This window comes from Cheilinus undulatus, linkage group 2 (genome assembly GCF_018320785.1).
Source record: "Cheilinus undulatus linkage group 2, ASM1832078v1, whole genome shotgun sequence".
In the NCBI taxonomy this organism is placed as follows: domain Eukaryota; kingdom Metazoa; phylum Chordata; class Actinopteri; order Labriformes; family Labridae; genus Cheilinus; species Cheilinus undulatus.
In genome coordinates, this window is record NC_054866.1 from 31,103,176 (window position 1) to 31,124,026 (window position 20,851).

Below are 20,851 nucleotides of genomic sequence, written 5' to 3' on the forward strand. Positions count from 1 at the left end.
TATCTTTCAGTGTGTTCAGCATCAGAGATGGAGGGAGGCGCTGAACATGGAGCAGCAATCATGCAGATGGGGATTGAGTTACACTGCACTGTTACACTGCATCTTTCTCTTAAAGACTGTTTTTCCCTTTGAGCCACGCAGCGTGAGGCAAAGTTACCGTAAAAGTTTGTTTTAGTCTATTTACATTATATGCATGCATCATACAATCCCAGTGTGTAAGCTGATCTTTGTTGAATATTAAAGCTGCCTCATAACCTCTTACATGCGTTCTGTTTTTACATCAAAAGTTACATTGTTATTCATCATATGGTCGCTTTTGAAAGGATGATTTAACCTGCGGACTCAGACACAAAATACACTCTACTTCATCATATTCCCCTGTTTTATGTGCAGGTGTTGGTGAAGTCCTGCTGTGGGCTGACTGTTGCATGCAGGGCTGATAGGAAAATGTTTATTTGCAGCACTGATGGTAAAGTAGATAACTCTAAGTGGAAATCGGGTGACACATATTAAACGTAAATCTGTTATGATGGTCATCAATTGTAGGCAAACTAAGGGCTGACATACTTGGACATACTTGGAATTTGGACAAATACGGATCTGACCAAAGTAACCAGAGTGATTCACAGACAGGGGAAAATATAACAATGTGTATTATAATGATTTTAGACAAATGTCATTGAATAAGGGAGAATAACATATAGGCTAACTTTTGTTAAGAAGCGTTAAAATTCGCCTATAAGTAATTGTATATGAGTCTCTTAACTTGATTGGATAGATTCACTTGAACAAAATTATCTATAATTAGGTTAACTATTAGTGCAGAAATTAATATTGCTTGTTTTTTTCTGGGGATCAGTAGTGACAGGCATTTTTACCCCAACTTCTGACCTAAATTTTGGTCATCATGTTTTGGTACATTTTTTGAGGATTCGCATACCCTTTTTGATTAGTTATCATCCATCCACGAATGACCGACAGTTATTTTCCAAGGTACAGTGAACGCAGCATGCACGTGCAGCCACTGCTGTCATATCAGACCAGGAACGTTGAAACATTGTGAAAAACGGCCGAGAGACGTCTGTAAATAAAGGTATGTGAAGTTTGCTAAATTATTATTGCTTTTAATGACTGCAACACCTGAAAACCTTATTTCTTGATCCATTTAACCACACATTTCTTACATTTCTTTACCAACTGGTCTGTACTTTTTTAAGCTAACATTGCTGCCTGTCTGGTCCATTAAGTGCATAACCTCTGGCAGGTGTTCTTAATTAGCAGGTTTAAAACGGTTCTAACCAAGCTAATGCGTGTATTTTAAGGCTATATTAATAGACAGTTTAATTTAAAACTAGACTATCTAGTAGTTGTGCTTGTCAAGAACGTTGCTTTTGGTTAGCCAACTAAATGTTGACCGTTTCTTTTAAAGCTTAAGCACGCTAGCTTGGTCGCACACATTAATGTGAGCAGAAAAGGTGCATTCAGTGAACACAACTTTTAAACCCAATCCCAATCACTACCCTAAGCCTGAGTAAGCACTGAGCCTTAACGGACTTTAAAGTGTAACAAACCCCTCAGACCTTTTCTTTTTTTTCTTCTTTTTTTTTTTTAATCAGCTGAAAATTACTTATACCCTGATATGGGTCGAATGAGCAGCCAGGATGTGGAAGTGAATGGCCCAAATCCAAATCCACCTGTGTGATTGCTATATGCAAACCGTAACAAAACCTACTACTACACCAAATATAACAGGTGATATGGCTCATAGCTGGGCCTCATATGGAAAACCATTATGTGGGAGTCTTGGTGTGGAACTAGGGTCCTTATAGGGCTCCTGTGTTACTGCCAGACCAAACTGTGCGATTCTCAGACAGAACCTTCCCTAAACTAACCTTTGCTCTGACCCATATTTAGAAGTGAATAATGGGCCAAATCGGGCCCAGAGTTTCAATGAATTTTAATTATCAATGATTTGATTTGTTATGATTTTTTCAATGCAAAATGAATCACAACTTTGTCAAAGTTAACCATTTTGTTTTGAGCTAGAAATTTATGATCCATACATTTCAAGGAATATCAATTTCTGTATCATGCTCCATTCCATAGACAGTCCACAAATACATAAAAAACTTATTTTTCAGGTTTGAATGAAATAAAAACTAAAGGTGACCAAATGCATCATGTACCAAAAAAGTTGGAAAATAAAAAGTAAAAACTCCAAACAAAACTACTGTTTTTAAAAATAAACCAATCCTTTTGGAGCTTTTTTTGTGTCTTACAAACAAAACAGGCTCATCAAGGAACTCCTAATTAACCTGTGCTGTGAGAATCAAGGGCAGAAGATAAATAACAAACTGACCAAGAGTAAAAGTCACACAGAAACTAAATAGACTGAGAATGATACAGGTGTGACAAACAGGACAGAGGTGAAACTAGTGACACAAAAGTCAAAATTAATATTCACTGGTTGACATGGTTACCACCAGAAGTGAGCAATGCAATCAAGACTATGAATGTTAGATGTTACTAATATTCACACAATTTCTTCACCAGGACGGTGCAAACAAGGCAAGCCAAAGTCCAGGAAAAGAGCAGCAGGTCCCAAACAGGATTCATTAAACAGGAGTGAAAGGTAAAGTCTTGACAACAGATTTCAGTTTGGTTTCCACTTTCTAGAATTTAATGCCAAAGGAAAACTGATGATAACTCATGATAGCACCATGTCAGACTATGCAACAACACCGCTCATCGTATGCTATCGTCACTACTGTTTCCACAACTGTGTGCAAGTACACAGATTGTTGGGGAGCCCCAGTTAACCCAGATAATACATACAGTTTCATTGCATGTAAACATGAGATCCTGGAGGAAGAAAAAGCGGGGACTAACTCTGGTGAATGATGATACAAAGATAAGGAATTAATGCTTTCCTATTGGTAGTTGTTAGGATACACATAAATATCAGGGCAGAGTGTCGAACTAGACAATGGGGCAAGAAAAATTCTGACATGCTAGTCTTGACATATGGTCTAGGGTGTCTTGGACACAGCGTTGACTGTGTCACAATACAAGAGCATCTGTCATCCTGTACTAGGGGTGTAACGGTACAGAAAAATTTCGGTTCGTTACGTACCTCTGTTTTGAAGTCACAGTTCGGTATGTTTTCGGAACGGTGATTGAAGCAAATAAATAAAATGTAATTTTGATTATTAAATTAAATTGTATTCTGATAAATAGGCTGAATAAATTACATTTATATTATTAATAATGCTGTAACCTCCTTCCAAAAGTTCTTCAATGATTAAAAATATTACTAAATAAATACATTTTTGAGTTACTAGGTTATTTTCATTGATATATTAACATATTTATACCCATTCTTTAAACACCAAAATTTCCCAGCCATCTTGAACACATCATCACACTAGTGTTAGCTTATTAAATATTCTAATTAGCATCTTTCCTGCCGATTTCAACACGGACTTCAGCACTGGATTACTTTTTTAATCAATGGGACCTACTACAAAGTTTGGGAGTACTTTTCACAGCCCATCCAGCCCTCTCCACTCTTCAAGGTCCCAGAGTCTGGAGGAAGAGTGGAGAGGCACAGAATCCACGTGAAGTCCAGTGTGAAGTTTCCACAGTCAGTGATGATTTGGGCTGCCATGGCATCTGTTGGTGTTGGTCCACTGTGTTTTCTGTGAACCACAGTCAACGCAGCCATCTACCAGGACATTTAAGAGACCTTCATGTTTCCTTCTGCTGACAAGCTTTATGGAGATGCTGATTTCATTTTCCAGCAGGACTTGGCACCTGTCCACACTGCCAAAGGTACCAAAAGCTGGTTCAATGACCATGGTGTTACTGTGCTTGATTGGCCAGCAAACTGGCCTGACCTGAACCCCACAGAGAATCTATGGGGTATTGTCAAAAGGAAGATGAGAGACACCAGACCCAACAATGCAGATGACCTGAAGGCCGCTTTCAAAGCAACCTGGGGTTCCCTTACACCTGAGCAGTGCCACAGGCTGATTGTCTCCATGCCATGCCCCACTGATGCAGTAATTCATGCAAAAGGAGGCCCAACCAAGTATTGAAGGCATAGAATTGAACATACTTTCAGAAACCTGACATTTCTGTTTAAAATATCCTTTTTTATTGATCTTATGTAATATTCTAATTCTTTGAGACACTGAATTTTGGGTTTTCTTATCTGTAAGCCATAATCATCAACATTTCAAGAAATAAAGGCTTGGAACACTTAACTCTATGTGTAATGAGTCTATATAATATATGGGTTTCACTTTCAGAAAAGAGTGACAAAAAATATTGAACTTTTTCATGATATTCTAATTTTTTGAGATGCACTAGTAAGGTAAATTCTCTCTACTTCCATTTAAAGCAGTAGCTGCTGGCAGTATTATTTTTCCAGAATAACCATCTGTATGTTCGGGCCATTCTTGTAAATGTAATATCTCAAGATAACATCAAACTTCAACTTCAATTGATGTCAATTGTTCAACTTGACTTAGGTCATGGCTGTTTGGCCTTATGTCCATCCCTTGCTTTCTAGACCATCTAGGGAAACACTGACTTAGATTAATGTGTTTGCTGATGCTAATGGAACAAATCATTGTTGAAATCGATTCTTCTGCACTTCAAGCAAGCATCTGATCCATTTTTTAACCCTACGTGTGATATTTGTGTGGCAGTAGCAAATTTGGCCAAGGAGTAAGATGGCCAGGGAGGAGCGAGAGGGTGAGGGCTGTGGAGAGGGGACAACAGAGAAAGAGTGAGTTTTGAATGGAGCAGATCTCAGCACTTGGCAAGAAGAATAAAAATGTATGCCTGACAGTGTCTGATATACAGTAGACACAATTATCCTCAACAGTCCCACCAAGAATAATTGTTAGTGTACTGATGTACAGTCATGTGAATGAGCTTTAGGCATGTAGGGGCTAAGAATTCATCGTGGGACCTGATGTGCTACAACTCAGGGGGGAGGGTCATCCAAGAGTCAAGCTTGACACATGATGACATACTTGTGTTGCTTAGCAGCCAAGGTCTATTCACCCTGTTAATATGCCTGGAGACCACTAGCGTTTTTTGGATCCTTTAGAAATCCACAGCATGACCAGGGGCTCGTGGCAACCCTGCTACCCACCCAGACGATACCCTAGGCCATGCTTACTTGCCACATCCGCTAGAGGTGTAATGATCCATCATTGTATATCGTTATATTGATTGGTTGAATAGTAATACAATCAGATTGATAGAAAGTCAAAACATAAATGTACAATGATGCTTTAAGCATCATTTTTTATTTTGAGATCATTCAAAACACTCTTATCACGGCTGAAGTAGCTGAAGTGTTGTCTGATACAATGTCTACGGATAAACAGAGAGGGAAAAGTCAGCTGCTGTGTGTCTCCTTTAATACACTGATTTTATTTTGCCGTCTCACATTAGGTTGATAATCAAAGTATAAGCTGTCGGAAATCAAGGTGGATCAAGCAGGACAGCTGCTCTACCCCCTTCACACTTGTTATGAGGCTGCTCATCATAAGAGTATCCTTTGAAATAAAACTTTGCTATAAGTCTAACCTCTCTGTTTTTCAAAATCAAGATTTCAGTAAATCAAAAATAATGTAAATTCATCACTACAACATCATATGCCACATATGTAATATCGTTTAAATCTCACAATGTACAATAAAGCTGTAAATAAACTAGATGTATGCCAGATAAATTGTATTGTGGCAGATTTTGTGATATTGGAAAATATCCTATTGTTGCTAAAAAATATTGTTCTTGTATCCTATCATGATGACACAGGTGATTTACACTGCTAACATCCACCCCTTACTCAGCCCTTAAGGTGTGGACTTTATTTTTTTAACTGATTATTTTCCCATGCCCCTGGTTATATGCAAGGACAAACAATCAGTCCTCCTTCCCGCCCAATGGTGCCTTCAGGTGGCTTACTCGACACATCTACACCTTACTTTAGCCTCAATTTTTGGCCCAAACATGCCTAAATGTTCTGCACAGTACTGTATGTATGGGTGTTTGTATGTGTAAATATATGCATGCTGTGCTACTCCTCTATCTGTAAATACTTTTCTTTTTGACTAATATCAGAGCTCTTTTCACATGGCATGCATGCACTAGCATGCCATGTGTATTTGATTTTTCAGTAGCTTAATCAAATACTGTCAACCATGTATGGTTGGGAACTATACCTAGCAGTAAATTTAAATTGCATTTAGAAAAACAGACCAGAACACCTCTTTAACATGTCAGCTTCTGCTTGACTTGATAAGGAGGTGGCTTTTTATAACCTTTTCCAGACTGATAGATTTCAGTCACTTTGTTTCTCATTTGTTCTTGAATTTCTTTGGATTTTGGCATGATGCGTTTTTTTTTTTTTTGAGATCTTGTAGTGCACTTCACTTCACTGTTCGACAGCTTCTATTTAAGTGACATTTTGATTTAACCTATCTGCCGGTAATCAGGCCTGGGTGTGGCCAGTGAAATTGAACTCAGCTTTCCAAAAACTCTGGTTAATCACAGTTAACTCATGATTTAACAAGGGGGGAATTACTTTTTCCACACAGGGCCAGATAGGTTTGTATTTTTATTTTTTTTTTGCATGGTGTAGCTGCTCTGCAGAGAGAAGTGTCAAAAGCAAGTTGATCTGAATCAGCAACTGAGTTTCAGATGTCAATAATACATTAAGAAACCATGCTGTGTAGTGTTAGTTTACTTTTACGTAGCTTTGTATTGATTGCAGGGCTTAGTCCCTCTTTGCTTGTGCTTATATTTGTCTGTTTAACTCCCAATGGATTCAGACTTAATTCAAGAGTTCTATTTTTTAAATGCCCCTGTTGATTTACAGTTTCACCTTAATTTTTTTTTTTTTCGGCCTTGCCTTGTTTTGGGCACATTACACAGTTAAAAGAATGTGCAACAGTATAATATTACTGACAGCCCTCATTATTCAGAGACCTTGTTACTATTAATTTTGCATGACTCCAATTTTATGGCAACTGTACTCTGGATCGCAGCCCAGGACAAGCAGATGATTTAACGATGATTAAACCAGCTGAGCTACATAACAATTCTTGTACATTTTAATATGTCTTCTTGATACAGGTATAAGGAGCAGATATTGTAGATTGTCTAAGATTTTGAAACAAGAAAGATGCAATGTGTCTTATGCATTGAGTGATGAAACAGCAGTATACAAAACAAATGATTACAAGGCATCATTAAGGTAGTGATTTTCTGAAAATGAAAAGAAAGGAAGTAGCTCAGCACTACATGAAATTGGGAAAAATTTCAGAGTAGTGTCTCTGTGGTGTGATGAATGGATAAGGTGTGAGGAGGAGCTTTTCATCTGCCTGCAAATCTGGCCCTCATAATGAAGGAAAATGCCATCTAAAAATGCCATATAAATTTCTAAATTTACAATGATGTTCAGGATACCACTGTATGCCACACAGTAGACATGCAGAGCTGAGTATATTACAGGCTAGTTGATGCTGCATCAGAATAAGCCACATAAGTCTCAAACATACTCACACCTTTTTCTCCCTATCCTTGACAAGGGTAAATACATGCAGTGCTTAACAAATTAATTAGACCACCTGTCATATTTGTCTCAAAGACCATCCAGCATCATGAAGTGCTTTAATGCAGACTCTTACATTTTCAGTGAGCTCTCCACGTTTTACCATTTTGAACAGGAATGAGGGATTTCAAACTGAATTCACCCGAATTTGAGCCAGCTCACCGGGCTTCTCTGAGAAGTCAGAAATGAATCAAGCATAACATTCAACCACTAAAACAAATTTTTCTGTTCAGGAATGCAAGTAAATAACTATAATTTGACATATTAATCAATAAATAATAATGTGCTTTATTATTTTTTCAGATTTTTTGTACATCAGTAAACTTTAAAATTCATGGATAACAATAATAATAATATTTTAGCATTAAAAATATCATTTGGGTTAAAGAGCTTCTACATATTGGTGTATTAACCATTGCAGAAACATTAAAAAATGATTTTGGTAATTACCAGTGCTGTTAATTTAGGGCAGCTGTGGCATAAACCTTACTTGGTTAGGGTTGTTTGTTTGTTTGTTAACCACTGTACATGCATATTGGCAGACATGCAGTGCATAGCAGAGGTAACAATACAGTATTCACTTCCTACACAGCCTGTAGCTAGGTGGCCTTTTAAGAAATTTTATTGTCCTTATTCATGGTATCGCCATCTACGATTGATAGACCTCCGTACTCTATTTCCTCTGTACTCCTCCTGTATGTGTTGCTTGCAGCATCTGACACACTCTATGGCTTCTCTTCGATGTGCTACATGTTATTAAAAACAAGCATACTGTCACAAAACTGCTAGAAACATGTCAAGACTTGTGTTAAAAGATCACTCACACATAGATGTAGAGACAAGGGGGGAGGTGGGAACAAATGAGCTGTGTGCATTAAGACAGAAAAGCGTGGGTATGCGTTGTCAAAACTAAGGATGGCCTTATGTGGCACGTAAATTGATGTGGTGATCTTCTAAAACCTGAGGATAATCTGCAAATAAATGCTCATAGAAAACCCTGACTGCACCAACATTTAAGTCATTCATTATAACAATCCTTTACTGTTGGTTTTGCTCTGCCTCACCAATTTTGCAGAAAACATGTTAATTAACTCATTTGTCTTCACCATGACACGCAAGCACACACAAACACACACTACTTGTGCTAAGTGTGGAACTCGTTGACATTTATTCTGCTGGTGTTTATCCAGTTGGGGTGTGACTACTCAACCAAGAGGTTGGAGTCTGCAGCTCACAGGTCTTCAGGATCTCAGATTGAGATACTCAGAATCATATAGCAGGTGTAGTGTGTCTGTGTATAGGAAGATGTGCGCACATGCATTAAGGATGCAAAAGATCTTTTTTTTATTTGTGTAATTGCCTGCCTTATGACAGTGGATGAAAATGAGCTGTTGTGCTAACTCAGGCATATTAAAACATTGATGTGTATTGCGGAATGCGGATATGTGGATTAATGTGCGCTGTCCTTATTAAATAAACTAATAATTTAAAAAAACAACTCAGGATTCAGATGGTTCACATTTTAGAGTAAATGACCAAAACAGTTTGACCACTGAATTAAAAATAAATATATATTTACAATATAGAAAAACATTAGCCAGCCATGACTGTGTATTGTTCTAATTCTAGTTGTCAGTCCTAGCAAATAGATAAAACTCATCTCACCTTTTACTGACAAAGTGCTTTAGAAGAATCTGAGTACAGCAGCCTGTCATTTAAAATATGTGCCACCATACTCCCAACTTTGTGCATCAGCATTATTTGTAGTTAAACTTCATATTATTGCTCAGCCATGGGGACTGATCAGTATGGCTAAAGGATAAACTTTGATCTACTGCTGCACTCATGTTCATGGTTGTCTGACCAAAATTTTAATGGGCATCAGTCCATTATCTCTACCCTTGTGATGGCCTGCATTAATGAGCTAATTGCTTTTATCACAATGTTAATTACAGGCATGCAGCACATGCACTATACATTAAGTTATTAAAGTTAATCAGGGTCCTCTGTTCCTTCCTAGGCTGCAGCCACATATCACTCCATCAATCTTGTCCTATTAAAAAAAGAAGTGGAAAGCACTGAGGATGAAGGGATCACAGGTTGTGGTGTTGTTGCTCTCACCATAAAACCTTGCCTGCTATCTTAAAGGTCAGAGAACCAGGACTCAGAAATTACATGCATTTGTGTAAAAAAGATGAAGAATATAAGGCTATTTAGTTTGTTTAATAAAGGGAAAAGATATAGACCTGCTATAGAAAAGGTATCCTTAAATGACATATGTTGTGATTTTGCGCTATATAGAAAACACAATTAAATAAAATTAACTTGACATTCAAGGGGGGCGGGGCGCCCCCCTGATATAATGGCAGGGGAAACACTGCATTGTGATGTACTAATTAGCGAATAAATCTAGTGGGGTGCAAGTTAGACTGAAATGACAACTCAGTTCAAGACCACAAGCTATGTGGTCTTGGTTTGGTATCACATGAAAAGCTATTTGGTGACTGAAAGACAGGCTCTTAATACTGAGTTGAGCCAAAATTATCTGGATATCTTAAATTACCTGCAGACCTCTGAACTTGGATGGATGGGCATAAATAAAATGCTTTTTGTTCGCTAGTGAATACTACAGATCACATTAGTTATGGGGTCTTTAATGAGTACCAGTACCCTTCCAATTCATACAACCAATCCAGTCTGGATGAATGTATCCCAGACCGAGGTCATATTTAGTCTGAGCTACCAGAAATCTCACCATTTTCAATGCACATTAGGTTGCATCTCCAAAAAGCATTAAGGATTACCACTTGGCTTCCAGATGCCTAAAAGAGATATCAGTCCCTGTTGAAGATTGTTTAAATGTGCTAGAAGCTACTCTTTTGAGAGCAAGTATGCAACCTGAAGCACAAAGCCTGAGTTGACAGAGCATGTTTATAATCCACTACCTGTTATCTATAGAGAGTTATAGGCTTTTTTGAGCCAGCTTACCGAAGGAAAACCTGGGTATGTTGAGCTGGCTTTGTTTTATACCTCTCTGGTTTGATGAAAGACCTCAATTAAAGACAACAAATGACCAGCAGAGGTGGGAAGAGTGACTGGGCATTTGTCACTAGCTTTGGGTTCATACCTCATAGCTATCTACAGTTTGTTATTGATGGTTAAGAGTATTTACATTTCATCACAGAAGTTGGATGTTCATCCTGCATTGGCACTTCACTTTGAGAAATTGTATTTTACACAAGTTTTTGTTTCCTCAGCATAGTCTATAGCCATAGTTATCTGTTCAGTATCATATTTTCGATCCAATACATCAATTATTCACCTGGAAAAAAAATTTCCACACTATTTTTGCAGCAGCTTAATTCCATCACTTACTGGATGGTAGCAGCAGGTCCGCCATGTCCCAGCAGTCCCCATCTCCAACAGCGCTGTAGCTCATTCATAACTCTTCTGCAGTGGTGACACTGTGATTAATAGGCTCGGACATCAACAAGCTGCCTATGCAAGCAGAAGGATTGTTTGATTCTGTTTAACAAACAGCAAGTACAGTCATATCACTGTCCATGTTATCCTGGATATCAGCCTTCATCTAGACAAGCTACTGTTTATCTGGGACAGGTAACCCAACAGCCCTGTTATTTCTAAGAATACAGCCCTGGTTGGAGTCATGTAGGAGAGTTTGTAATCAGTCCCTCAAGGAGAACTTACTCTCACTTGTGTTCCTCCTCCAGGCTTTTACCCTCACATGGATTTAATGAGCACACAGACTGGAACTGTTAAGCACATTTTCAGTCTGCCTTGATCTCAGAATCTTTCCCCAGCTGTTAATGATAGAACTAAAACTCTCCCAAAGCCTTGTTTAAAATTTGGTTGGTAATGTCCAATGATATTATGTCCCTTTCTAAAATCACTTAACACTGTAATGTGGAACTAAAGAGAATCTTTAGTGCTTAATGATGTTATTGAATCGGACTTAAAGGTTTAAAAGGCATATTTAAATACTTTGAATGACTTTGAATTTTCACCTGACATGGAAGCTCAGCAAAGAAATCTCCATATGTTTTCAGTCTTTTTATTTTATTTTTGCATGTGGCAAAGCCTCATTGAGCAGTTGGGACACATGCACAGCTGTCTGTTTTGCTGCCATTAACTGCCTTCCTGGGATGCTCGACTTCAGTAATGATGCTTGACTTCAGCACCCACAGACTTTCTTCCAGTGTCAACCATCAATCTACCCAACGAGAGGGCAGCTGTAGCCCTTGTAGACACATTGAGTCTTCTACTTATCACCTGGAATCAGATAGCGCTTTTGTTAAATTACAACTTAGCAATGCTTCACTTGAGTGCATCTTTGTTACATTTCCCTACCTCTGTGAAATGTTTGTTTGACAGAGTTAGCTTACTCACCTCACAATTAGTAAGAGAGTGGGAGAGCACCGTTACACTTTGTATTGAATTTGGTAGAAATACTGATGATAGAAGTGTTAAAGAGCAAATCAGTGGACAATGAAAATACCGACTTCTGGGTAAGATGGCAGAGCGAGTAGTCACATAAGAAGGAGCTCTCTTAAGTCTGATAACTAAAGATTTAATAGCGCAAAGTCGTCATGGGAGGCAAACACAAACAGAAGGGAAAAGTCATATTTATAAGAACACTGAAAGATGACATATGTATGTGTGTATGGCTTTTGAAGTGGAAATATCTTCCCCTGTTTTGTAATGAATGTTGTTTTCATGAAAAATAAATAAAAAGAAAGTTAAGAAAAAAAGAAAATGAAAATTCCAGCAGGGCTCACAAAGATCATTTAATTATCTCCTCACAATTGTGCCTAGGCTCTGCTTAGCCATGTCCTCAGCTCATTTCCTCTGAGTTGATTGGATCACAGTGGTGGTGCGTGGCTGTCGGCAGTAAATATAGTTAATAAGGTAGTAATATTGAGGTTGATATTGAATAAAGCAAATTGTGCTTAATAGCTGTATTCTTTTGCAGTGGTGGCTGGGGAAAAATTTCCCTGGTGGGGCTGTCCTAAATCTGTTCAACTACAGGGCACATTGTCTCTTTTTATAGTCAAAAAGTTAAAGTATAAAAACAACAGTTCTTCTTCACATTTGAACATACAACAATCATTTTATTCAAACATGAAACTGAGTTAACACTTTTAAAAACTCATCAGGATGAAGTTTCAGTCAGCCACTACTGGAGAATGAATACAGTCACGACTACCGTCCAGTTCCCGTTTAATTACGGGAAGAGACTAGTCTTGACTTTAACCAATGACTGAGTGATGGGCTACTTGAAGGTAGCCCCTAACGGATCTAGTTTGAGCGTGCTGATTGGCTCATCTGTGTGTCACTCATTTATATAGTAAATCAGCCATTGGTGAAACTGCGCCTTAAACCCGCCTCCTCGGGGCTATTTGGAAATAGCCCTAGATGAGCAAAAGTATACAGAAAATAGGAGAAAACACTGAATAAATGCAGATTTCTTTCTGTAGATGACTTGTAATACATTATAATCGCATATTGCTGGGTCTGTATCATGTCTTCAACATATACACATATCGATCTTTTTTATTTAAAAGGATTTTATTTTCTAATTCATACTCTATTGTTTAATATTTGTCTGGCTCAGGGGGGGCTGTGCCCCAGCGCCCTCTATTGGCCAGCCGCCACTGATCCTTTGACTGTCAGAGTTCATACATTCTCTTCATTCTCTTTTTACCACTCTGTTGGTGCCATTACAGTCCTCCTGTTTCTTTGACAGCAGTGATTGATTTTATACATTTTTTGAAGGAGTTCTGTACAAGGTAATAGTCCAGTGATCATTTCACTGATCAGATGGCAAGTGCTATAAGAACAGTCAGTCAGATATTATGATCACAACACCTGCGGCAGGTTGACACTTTAAGCAATTCTGTAACATCAAAGATCACCTTCATTAATTAAGGCCCTATGAAATCCTTTTTTTTCCCTCCAAATTCCGTTTTATTTTTTTCCAAATTCCTTTTTTCTATTAACATTTATTGAAATTCCGTTTTTTAACCTTTCCACTAATTTTACCATTAAAAGAGTGTCTTGTTTATGTAAATGAATAAAATGTTCACTAATTAAATAGAAATAACCTTAAATTGATTGAAAAAGGGCCACAGTTGGCCCAGGAGCCATTGTTTGGATAACCCTGATATAAAATAATTATAACCAGTTTAACAGTCAGAGATTTCTAACATTTCAAGACACATTCATGTGCATAATCACATCCTAACTGATGTTTATAGTGTAAATGAAGAAATCCTTCTATTCTCTCAAACACAGAGTGATAGTAACTTAATAAGGTCACATTAAAGTTAAATAGTTAAAAGTAAACCTGTTACCTAAACTTTTCTCTACTCTCACAGTCTGTAACACTCCATGCAATCTGATGCTGCATTGTTCTACTCCTGACTGTAACGGTTCTCTCCTCATCTCTCTCCATCCTCGCTGTCTGGTCTGCCTCATATCAGACTGCTACATATTTGCCTGTGAAGAGAACTACATTATCTACAGGAGGAATTATTAAGCTAACTGTTACTCGAATGTAACATCATTTAGACTGCAGGACTTCATAAAATCTTGGAAAAACTCGGTTTTGAATCCTCCTAGGGGTGAGCGTCTGCCTCGCGCAGACACACCTCTCTCTCTCCGTGACTCGCAGGTGTGGTGAGGTAAAATTACTCGAAACACTGATGAGTTTTGTTGAAAATGCAACATTATGTCGCCAGTGCAGCCCCGTGATGTTTGCCAGTGTTTCGTTTAGCCACTTTGATGTGCTGTTATTGTTTAAGAGGGGGCGGGTGAGTGTTTAGGTCTTTCTCGTTTCATACTTTGGTATCCTTCCTTCCTCCGTTCGCGTCTTAGCTCCACCCAGCGTGGAATTGAAAGAGAGAGGCAAGGGAGAGACAGGAGGAGAGAGGAGGCTTGATGAATGAGAAATCCTTCGCTTCACAGCGTCAGTCTGAGAGACGTCAGGTACTGATGATCAGCTGATTCGCCTCATAGCCCAAACATTCGCAGACCCGTATTTAAAATAATTTCAAAAACCTTTATGATGACTCACAATAAAAATGGAAAAAAAATCAGCAATAAAATGTATTAAGAAAAGCAATCTTTATATTACATATCTGATTATCAGTAGAATGTTTTTGGTTTATAAACCTAACCATTTAATCATTGTTAATGTCCTCATCTATCTAGCCTACAGATCCATTTTTATTAGCTGATAACTGAGGTGTTCTTTCACATAATCTGTAATCTGATCAATAATTCACCACAGTTCTCTGTGAGTTTGTTGATTTTTTTCAGTTAAATAGGAACAATAAACAAACTTCTGCCTTTGTGAGGCTGAAATTCTGTAAGATCATATCATCCTGTATAAAGTTAAAACCTAAAACATATTTGTTATTTAATCTACCTTTATGTAAGTGTTTTATTTCAAGAAAATAAGTGCTGCAAGAATATAAACAGTCATGAACCGTGCAGAGGTACGGCTTTTTTGGCAGATGTCGCGCCTCCAAACAATCATGTTGCACCTTTGGTAAAAAGACTTCTGTAGAGGATACACCAGTGCTTCCTCGCTCAATGTTCCTCTAGGAGCTGTTTCCTCCCTCGATCCTCGCCTCCTCCAGGTGCATTTAAGGAATTGGAAGATCCTTCATCATGGCAGAGGGAGAACAATGGACAAAACGATGGACAAAATTTTGTAACGAGAAGCACCCTTTGTTAAGCGAGGAACAAGTTGTACCCCACTTTAGTGTGCCCCGGGAACATATTCCCAGATATACATTCCTCTTTCTAAAAAAACACAGTATTTCAGTCAAATTCATTCAATTTCCACAATTTACGCGTTAAATTGTAAATTCAGTTTTTATTGGCCAATTCCGCGATTCTGTTAACGCGGAAATCATAGGGCCCTAATTAATGGTGTCTTCATGTAAAATGTCACAGCCCTCTGACCTGTCAGTGAGTGGAAACACATTCATATTTGCAGTGATCCAACTCCACCATGATTTCTTGAAGGGGAAAAAGAAGAAGAAATATAATGTGAATGTTGAGTGCAATGCTTAGCCTGAGATATTACATGTGACAGGGCAATTTCCATCCCGAGTCACAGCAGCCTTTTCAGTCCGTTGTTTAATTTTCACGTGTGATTGCAAAAGAGCTTTCTGAGAGCAGCCTGATGCCCACAACTGTCAGATTAGCTTCAGTGTGTTTGACACCTTTCCCATATCTAATCTGGTAAATATGGAACAGTCACCACAATCATACTCATGTTTTATTACATGCCTACTCCAACACACACCACACAAACATATACATAATTTGAAACCATCTCCACACCTTTCACATCTGACATCTCTTATGCAGATAATAGACAAGCAGGTCCGCTCCTCATAAGATGAGTTATATTTCTGCAAATTACCATGTGAGCTATAAACAGAGGAACAAATAACAAATTGGTTAATGTAGATGCTCTTTTGTCTCTGTCTGTACAATAGACAGTAGCACAGAGCTACTTGTGTTAGCCTGAGCAAAATATGGCTGTTTTAACTAACGTTAAATCACCAGGACTCTGACTGATAGCTTAAACTAATAAGGGTACTGTTCTTAAGTAACATGTACAAGTTAATGTGAGCTCATTGGCACCCACCTATAATTTGACAATTAAGAATTTGTTGCCCTTCATGTCGCAAATGGCAGTGTTATTGACCCAGTTGATTTAGAAAGTTAAAAGTGTCCCTGTGTTGTATAAGTGCCCAATTTGAATAGTCCACATAACTCTAAGCAGTGTTTGTTAGCTGCCATCCACAAAAAATGGATTGTGTTGTTTGCTTGTATGCTACTAAAGTCTGTTGATCCTTTGTAGAGCTGTTCTAAATGAAGACAGCATGAAATAAGCAGCTTTTGATATTTTGAAGGCAGTTGCAGCACCCAGTGTTGTGTTAGCGCATTCAGAGTAGTAATCTAGCATTTTTCAGCAGCTTTTGCTATTACTGTCAATCAGTTTTGCTTGTATAGTTCAAATTCATAACCAGTGTTAAATTAAGAAACTTAACTAAGAGTGCAAGTCTATATCTCAATCTTTGTTATATTACTTACACAATTATAAGTGTATAAGTGCCCGAAGAGATAAGGCTGGCAGATTCTGTGACATCTTTTAAATCACTCCTTAAAACTCACTTTTATAGACTTGCTTTTATGTGATGTCCCTTCTAACTATTTAACTATTTACCTATTTCATTACGTCTCTTTACACTACTCTTCTTATTCTTTTTATTAATTTATACTCTTTTGATGTTAATTTTCTTCTTTATCTCGTGTTTACCTGCTTAAATTTTACTTATCTGTTCTCATCTCTACTACATTTCTGTCTTGAATCTTATCTTTGTTTTATTCCCACTGATGTGATGTCGTCATTATCGTCATTATCTTCATGTATTTGTTTGTTTGTTTGTTTGAATATATGTATTTAACTCTCTCCTCCTCCCACATCCTACCATATCTTTCAGAATATTATCATAGGAATCATTGCTTTACACTGACGCCATTATATTTTAGATTTTACAGTCTTCTACTGTAACTCTCAGTCAAGTTCTACTTGTCATTTTCATTTTTGTTATTTTTCCTTATTATATGTCCACATTATGTTCTTCCCTTCGTGTTTGATTTTACAGAGCTCCTATTCTGCTCTGATTGCTGATGTTTATTTTTCCCTGAGTTTTTGCTCTTGCTGTATGTAAAGCACTTTGTAAACTACTGTTTTTAAAAGTGCTATATAAATAAAGTTATTGTTATTATTATTATTATTATTATTTTTTTTTTTCTGTCATACAGCATCTCAATGTTTTCAGTCAGAAATGTCAGTAAATAAGATTAAACTAAAAACTTCTCTCATCCAGGACCAATGTGCCACACCAAACACTGATGTCAGTGGGAGATTGACAAATCAATAGAGACCGGGTAGTACTAATCTCATGCGTATTATGACTAATATTATTCTTTGTATATGAATACTGAGCTTAAAAAATGTATAGTACAGACTGCTACAGATAAGGTCACATTTCATTTTCATGATGGATAATGAAATGGTCTATGATGGAATTTTTTTTCATCTTTTCGTATGGACAGCAAGAAAAGTTGAATGCAACCTCTGCGTGAGTCAACTGCATTACTAATAGGAGTATAAGAGCAGATTCTTCTATTCCCCACAGCACTAAGGAGATGCATTATAATGCTAAATATGACCTTGAGGTAAGCTTTTAATTTATATTGTGTCTTGTTGACTTAATGATCCTGTGACCCTTGAAGGATAAGTGGTATGCCTGAGTGGATAGATTGATGAAAGGACTTATGATTTCTACCCTCATCTTTCAGACTTTTAAGAGGAGAGGTCTGAAGCAACAGCATGGTTATAGTTTATACCTGTTTCTGAAGGTCATTCTGTGCTATTGGATCATAAGAAGTCATGATTATGCTTCAATTGGCTGAGCTGAGTTGTGATATTTATCTTCCATTAAATGTTGTTTTTCCTATTCAGATCTTGTTTTTTCCTCAGAATTTTTCTAAAAGTGCCATCATTAACATTTCATCTTGGAGGACAATAGCTGCTTTTTCACCCTTGTTATAAGTTATCTTAGTTTTATTCTCTGACAGGCTGGACAGCTGTTGTTCCCCTCTGTTGTTTTAACCACAGTGACATCAGGTAATGGTTTTGCAAAGTGCAAGCTGCTCACCGGGTAAACAGAGCAGTACAAGAAATACGTCAAGACAAAATCCTGGAGTTGTTCAGTGTTGGCTCCAGCAGCATTCTGCTTTTGCAGGATTTTTTGTTTTTATGTTTAGGCAGCTGTTCTTCGTGGTGAGGTTTCTGTGATGATGAATATTTGGTTTGGAGGCACACAATGTTATAAGGGTGGTTTTGTCCTGATATGTGCTTGTCTGTTTGGACACCTGCATCTGTGCACTCTGATATACCACATTTGTCCAAATATAAGTCTTTTTTTTTCGCAATATACTCAAAAGAAGAAAATACAACAAGAAACAGGAAAGGGAATGGGTTAGGACATACTGTGTGTGTGTGTTAAGAGAAGAGGTGTATGTAATTTCACTATCCAATAGATGACCCCTTATCATTTTCTGCCATAGATATGTAGTCAGTTGTAGGAAATACACAAATGTGACAATTTAACTTAAAAGATATTCAAAACAGGATTTTATTAAGCATGTGCAACAACCTTTTTTCCCATTAACATGTCTGTATTTGATTATGTTTTTCCCCTTTCTTATTTTTTTTTTTTAATCTTAAAAAATCTTTATCCTGAATTTGTCTTTTAATCTGGGTTGTTTTAGATGGATGGGACAATACAGTATGTCAGAGCTCTAGATTAACCTTCTGTGTGTGTCTGACCAGCACATGATATGCTCACACCCTTTTTAAAAAAATGGCATATCAATGAATAATTCAGTCACCCTCGATACTGATGAATATTTTGTCGTAGCTTACATTGTGGAGGTCAGTATGGCCTTTGTCTAGAACTTGTCTGATGTTACTTCTGTTAATACTGCAGAGGCAGGTTGTTTAAAAATATTGGACATTATAGCAGTGAATTCATCCATTGGTTTGTGGATGGTTGTTTTGAAGCCCTGAGTTTGGCACGTAGACATCACCGTCCAGGTTTTAAGTAGACAGAAGGTGTGTTTGAGCTCAGTGAATTGGTTTTTAGAATTTATCTTTTTGAAACGATGCTGTAAAGACTTGTTCTCCAATAGCTACACCTTTTCCACTGTTTCTGTAATGCAGATTACTATAGTGCATGAAGGCTTCACAAGGACTTAAAATGGTGTTCATGGACACAAGACAAATATGTAGATGAAATTTAACTTGATTTAATTAGATAGTGCTGTTCTTAAACTATATGCTTAAGGAGTGTGACCCGAGCATTAGTAATAGTATGGTTGTTGTCATTTGTGGGCCATACGCCACATGATCTATTTAATGGTCACTTTCATAAAAGTATGTGTGCCTGTAGTTAACTCGTGTATAATCTGGCATCAGTTCTTTAATCATGTGAGACTGTTTGAGGGGGTAGTGAACACAGTCCTCTTCAAACACTCGAAGTGCCAGTAGGGAAGCAGTAAATGTTCAGCAGACGCTAAATTATCTTTTCCCTGCAGACTACAGCAGAGATAATTTTATCCATTCAATAAAATTCCTCAACATGCTCTCAGGTTGGAATTAGAATAAAAGTTGTAAAAGAAAATGGCAATCATGACATATCTGACCTGTTCTCAGTTGTTGCTTTTCAGAAAAGCTATTTTACAAATACATTATGTGCGACACGTGTTTTTTTTTTTTTCCCAACAGGACAAGTAAACACACATAATTAACTTTTCAACTCTTAAGTTAGTGATTTAGTCATTTTTCCACCTCTTGGTCAATGCTATCTGTAGAAGGTTCATCTCAGCTAACAAAAGACCTAGAGGCAGTTTAATTTACCTTTTATTTAATGATTGTGACAGACTGCTTCATCTTTAACCTCCATTTGCTGAGAAATGGACAGATCTCATAAGTTTTTTAAAATTTTGGTGTTTTCAGCTGATTCTCAAGAAAATAAACAAGACTACTGTAATTGTTACTCTCTGGCCCATCACCCTTTCATTTCCGGACTGGAACAAACAGGAACAGCGCTAAGTATACAAGCAAAATCTTTTTGGTTGAATTGACCAACATCAGAATTATAACTGAATGGTCGAGAAGCCTTGTTAAGTTTGCCATATTTTTTATTTTGAAAGTGACCTCCATCTTCCCTTTAGCAATTTAAATCATTACACCACACTCCTGGAAGACTGCAGTTCTGTTGCAGTTGCTGGCTCTATTCTGTTCTTGTGGCAGCAGATTGGAGCATTTCCAATATTTAGCACAGATGGGGTATGACTAACGCAATGAAAACAAGGGGAGTGTATGAGAGAGCTAAGTGTGTGTGAAATACAAAGTGATGCTGACTGCTTTGAATGTAATATCTACCCTTTCTCTGAACACTGAGGAACTTGGCACATTTCCTGAGTAATGCCAATATTCCCTTGAGCAAGGCACTGAGCCTCCAAACTGCTCAAACCCTACCAGCTCTTCCTTACTCTGACATCTTTCCACTAATGCATGTCCGTAGGTTCCTGTTAGTGTATGTG

The 20,851-nt window shown here is 37.6% G+C and overlaps 1 long non-coding RNA gene across 3 annotated transcripts in view; it reads left to right on the forward strand.

Moving 5' to 3' along the window:
• The first annotated feature begins 1,000 nt into the window (after positions 1–1,000).
• The window catches only part of LOC121517782, a 145,511-nt gene continuing 125,660 nt past the window's right edge, over positions 1,001–20,851 (forward strand). For all 3 annotated transcript variants that reach the window (XR_005992577.1, XR_005992576.1, XR_005992578.1), the window contains exons 1-2: positions 1,001–1,093; positions 2,554–2,632. This is a non-coding gene — a long non-coding RNA (uncharacterized LOC121517782). The remainder of the gene's footprint in view (positions 1,094–2,553; positions 2,633–20,851) is intronic.